The 5,000-nt window shown below is 34.6% G+C and overlaps 4 non-coding genes across 4 annotated transcripts; all 4 read left to right on the forward strand.

The window, feature by feature from the left end:
• Window positions 1-1,108: 1,108 nt before the first annotated feature.
• TRNAG-UCC (transfer RNA glycine (anticodon UCC)) lies at window positions 1,109-1,180 on the forward strand. Its single transcript has one exon. It is a non-coding gene; the product is annotated as a tRNA-Gly (tRNA).
• Window positions 1,181-1,973: 793 nt separating this feature from the next.
• Window positions 1,974-2,045, forward strand: TRNAG-UCC (transfer RNA glycine (anticodon UCC)). The gene has a single exon. It is a non-coding gene; the product is annotated as a tRNA-Gly (tRNA).
• Window positions 2,046-2,813: 768 nt separating this feature from the next.
• Window positions 2,814-2,885, forward strand: TRNAG-UCC (transfer RNA glycine (anticodon UCC)). Its single transcript has one exon. It is a non-coding gene; the product is annotated as a tRNA-Gly (tRNA).
• Window positions 2,886-4,343: 1,458 nt separating this feature from the next.
• On the forward strand, window positions 4,344-4,415 carry TRNAG-UCC (transfer RNA glycine (anticodon UCC)). Its single transcript has one exon. It is a non-coding gene; the product is annotated as a tRNA-Gly (tRNA).
• The last annotated feature ends 585 nt before the right edge of the window (window positions 4,416-5,000 follow it).

Genomic DNA, 5,000 nt, shown 5'->3' on the forward strand with positions numbered 1-5,000 from the left:
TGCTAAAAATTGTCCCACAGAAGATCAATTCCTCTTGCCAGTAATGGAGGTGTAGCCAAATCCTTTGTTCATGGCCAACCAATTCATTTTCTTTTCTCAATTCTTTGAAACCTTTGTGTAAAAAGTGGACCATGAACATTGAACTTATGCACAGATAAGCCTCTTTCGTTCAGGAATTTCTTTTCAATTCAGTATTTAAATCCTGTTTTATGATTGCTCACTAGATTTTGCAAGTGATTTTTAAACAATCAAAAAAAAAACAAAAGCGTTGGTGGTATGTTGGTGAGCATAGCTGCCTTCCAAGCAGCTGACCCGGGTTCGATTCCCTGCCAGCGCATTGTGTTTATAGTATTGAATCTTTAGTTCTTGAAGATGCTGCATAGAAAGTGCTCAGAACACAAACTGCTTAGAGAACTTTTAATAGTTTAAAGAATTTTGAATTTTTTTCATATGACAACTCCTTCTTCTTCTTCTTCTTCTTCTTCTTCTTCTTCCATATTAATGGAACTCTCATTCACTGTATGCTAGAATAATGAACAATTAAAAATCAACAGTTCTAAATAGACTGGTGCCAATAAGACTATTGAAATGCATTTTCTTATTGGTTGTCTAGCTTTTAACACCAATTTACTCTTGCAGAAATGCGTGGAGAAAGACTTGTATATCCCTCCAATATTCACAGTTTCAACCATTTTCAAACCCTACTGTGTATTAAATGTATCTTTTCAATCATTAAAGGGAGTGCTTTGCAGTCCAGACTTCGTGTTACACTGGTGGGCATAGCGTTCTTCTAAGCAGTTGACTTGGTTTTTATACCGGACTGCCTTTCTCTTTTACCTTTTAACATTTTAAAAATTGTCCCACTGAAGATCAATTCCTTTTGCCAGTAATGGAGGTGTAGCCAAATCCTTTGTTCATGGCCAACCAATTCATTTTCTTTTCTCAATTCTTTGAAACCTTTGTGTAAAAAGTGGACCATGAACATTGAACTTATGCACAGATAAGCCTCTTTCGTTCAGGAATTTCTTTTCAATTCATTATTTAAATCCTGTTTTATGATTGCTCACTAGATTTTGCAATTGATTTTTAAACAATCAAAAAAAAAAAAGCGTTGGTGGTATATTGGTGAGCATAGCTGCCTTCCAAGCAGTTGACCTGGGTTCAATTCCCATCCAACGCATTGTGTTTATAGTATTGAATCGTTAGTTCTTCAAGATGCTGCATAAAAAGTGCTCAGAACATAAACTGCTTAGAGAACTTTTAATAGTTTAAAGAATTTTGAAATTTTTTCATATGACAACTTCTTCTTCTTCTTCTTCTTCTTCTTCTTCTTCTTCTTCTTCTTCTTCTTCTTCTTCCATATTAATGGAACTCTCATTCACTGTATGCTAGAATAATGAACAATTAAAAATTAACAGTTCTAAATAGACTGGTGCCAATAAGACTATTGAAATGCATTTTCTTATTGGTTGTCTAGCTTTTATAACCAATTTACTCTTGCAGAAATGCATGGAGAAAGACTTGTATATCCCTCCAATATTCACAGTTTTAACCATTTTCAAACCCTACTGTGTATTAAATGTATCTTTTCAATCATTAAAGGGAGTGCTTTGCAGTCCAGACTTCGTGTTACACTGGTGGGCATAGCGTTCTTCTAAGCAGTTGACTTGGTTTTTATACCGGACTGCCTTTCTCTTTTACCTTTTAACATTCTAAAAATTGTCCCACTGAAGATCAATTCCTCTTGCCAGTAATGGAGGTGTAGCCAAATCCTTTGTTCATGGCCAACCAATTCATTTTCTTTTCTCAATTCTTTGAAACCTTTGTGTAAAAAGTGGACCATGAACATTGAACTTATGCATAGATAAGCCTCTTTCGTTCAGGAATTTCTTTTCAATTCATTATTTAAATACTGTTTTATGATTGCTCACTAGATTTTGCAATTGATTTTTAAACAATCAAAAAAAACAAAAGTGTTGGTGGTATAGTGGTGAGCATAGCTGCCTTCCAAGCAGTTGACCCGGGTTCGATTCCTGGCTAACGCATTGTGTTTATAGTATTGAATCTTTAGTTCTTCAAGATGCTGCATAAAAAGTGCTCAGAACATAAACTGCTTAGAGAACTTTTAATATTTTGAAATTTTTTCATATGACAACTTTTTCTTCTTCTTCTTCTTCTTCTTCTTCTTCTTCTTCTTCCATATTAATGGAACTCTCATTCACTGCATGCTAGAATAATGAACAATTAAAAATCAACAGTTCTAAATAGACTGGTGCCAATAAGACTATTGAAATGCATTTTCTTATTGGTTGTCTAGCTTTTATAACCAATTTACTCTTGCAGAAATGCGTGGAGAAAGACTTGTATATCCCTCCAATATTCACAGTTTCAACCATTTTCAAACCCTACTGTGTATTATATGTATCTTTTCAATCATTAAAGGGAGTGCTTTGCAGTCCAGACTTCGTGTTACACTGGTGGGCATAGCGTTCTTCTAAGCAGTTGACTTGGTTTTTATACCGGACTGTTTTTCTCTTTTACCTTTTAACATTCTAAAAATTGTCCCACAGAAGATCAATTCCTCTTGCCAGTAATGGAGGTGTAGCCAAATCCTTTGTTCATGGCCAAACAATTCATTTTCTTTTCTCAATTCTTTGAAACCTTTGTGTAAAAAGTGGACCATGAACATTGAACTTATGCATAGATAAGCCTCTTTCATTCAGGAATTTCTTTTCAATTCATTATTTAAATCCTGTTTTATGATTGCTCACTAGATTTTGCAATTGATTTTTAAACAATCAAAAAAAACAAAAGCGTTGGTGGTATAGTGGTGAGCATAGCTGCCTTCCAAGCAGTTGACCCAGGTTTGATTCCCGGCCAACGCATTGTGTTTATAGTATTGAATCTTTAGTTCTTCAAGATGCTGCATAAAAAGTGCTCAGAACATAAACTGCTTAGAGAACTTTTAATAGTTTAAAGAATTTTGAAATTTTTTCATATGACAACTTCTTCTTCTTCTTCTTCTTCTTCTTCTTCTTCTTCTTCTTCCATATTAATGGAACTCTCATTCACTGTATGCTAGAATAATGAACAATTAAAAATCAACAGTTCTAAATAGACTGGTGCCAATAAGACTATTGAAATGCATTTTCTTATTGGTTGTCTAGCTTTTATAACCAATTTACTCTTGCAGAAATGCGTGGAGAAAGACTTGTATATCCCTCCAATATTCACAGTTTCAACCATTTTCAAACCCTACTGTGTATTAAATGTATCTTTTCAATCATTAAAGGGAGTGCTTTGCAGTCCAGACTTCGTGTTACACTGGTGGGCATAGCGTTCTTCTAAGCAGTTGACTTGGTTTTTATACCAGACTGCCTTTCTCTTTTACCTTTTAACATTCTAAAAATTGTCCCACAGAAGATCAATTCCTCTTGCCAGTAATGGAGGTGTAGCCAAATCCTTTGTTGGTGGTATAGTGGTGAGCATAGCTGCCTTCCAAGCAGTTGACCCCGGTTCAATTCCCGGCCAACGCATTGTGTTTATAGTATTGAATCTTTAGTTCTTCAAGATGCTGCATAAAAAGTGCCCAGAACACAAACTGCTTAGAGAACTTTTAATAGTTTAAAGAATTTTGAATTTTTTTCATATGACAACTTCTTCTTCTTCTTCTTCTTCTTCTTCTTCTTCTTCTTCTTCTTCTACTTCTTCTTCTTCTTCTTCTTCTTCCATATTAATGGAACTCTCATTCACTGTATGCTAGAATAATGAACAATTAAAAATCAACAGTTCTAAATAGACTGGTGCCAATAAGACTATTGAAATGCATTTTCTTATTGGTTGTCTAGCTTTTAACACCAATTTACTCTTGCAGAAATGCGTGGAGAAAGACTTGTATATCCCTCCAATATTCACAGTTTCAACCATTTTCAAACCCTACTGTGTATTAAATGTATCTTTTCAATCATTTAAGGGAGTGCTTTGCAGTCCAGACTTCGTCTTACACTGGTGGGCATAACGTTCTTCTAAGCAGTTGACATGGTTTTTATACCGGACTGCTTTTCTCTTTTACCTTTTAACATTCTAAAAATTGTCCCACAGAAGATCAATTCCTTTTGCCAGTAATGGAGGTGTAGCCAAATCCTTTGTTCATGGCCAACCAATTCATTTTCTTTTCTCAATTCTTTGAAACCTTTGTGTAAAAAGTGGACCATGAACATTGAACTTATGCACAGATAAGCCTCTTTTGTTCAGGAATTTCTTTTCAATTCATTATTTAAATCCTGTTTTATGATTGCTCACTAGATTTTGCAATTGATTTTTAAACAATCAAAAAAAAAAAAGCGTTGGTGGTATATTGGTGAGCATAGCTGCCTTCCAAGCAGTTGACCTGGGTTCAATTCCCATCCAACGCATTGTGTTTATAGTATTGAATCTTTAGTTCTTCAAGATGCTGCATAAAAAGTGCTCAGAACATAAACTGCTTAGAGAACTTTTAATAGTTTAAAGAATTTTTAAATTTTTTCATATGACAACTTCTTCTTCTTCTTCTTCTTCTTCTTCTTCCATATTAATGGAACTCTCATTCACTGTATGCTAGAATAATGAACAATTAAAAATCAACAGTTCTAAATAGACTGGTGCCAATAAGACTATTGAAATGCATTTTCTTATTGGTTGTCTAGCTTTTATAACCAATTTACTCTTGCAGAAATGCGTGGAGAAAGACTTGTATATCCCTCCAATATTCACAGTTTCAACCATTTTCAAACCCTACTGTGTATTAAATGTATCTTTTCAATCATTAAAGGGAGTGCTTTGCAGTCCAGACTTCGTGTTACACTGGTGGGCATAGCGTTCTTCTAAGCAGTTGACTTGGTTTTTATACTGGACTGCCTTTCTCTTTTACCTTTTAACATTCTAAAAATTGTCCCACAGAAGATCAATTCCTCTTGCCAGTAATGGAGGTGTAGCCAAATCCTTTGTTCATGGCCAACCAA

The sequence above is a fragment of the Mixophyes fleayi genome, chromosome 3 (assembly GCF_038048845.1).
Source record: "Mixophyes fleayi isolate aMixFle1 chromosome 3, aMixFle1.hap1, whole genome shotgun sequence".
NCBI lineage: Eukaryota > Metazoa > Chordata > Amphibia > Anura > Limnodynastidae > Mixophyes > Mixophyes fleayi.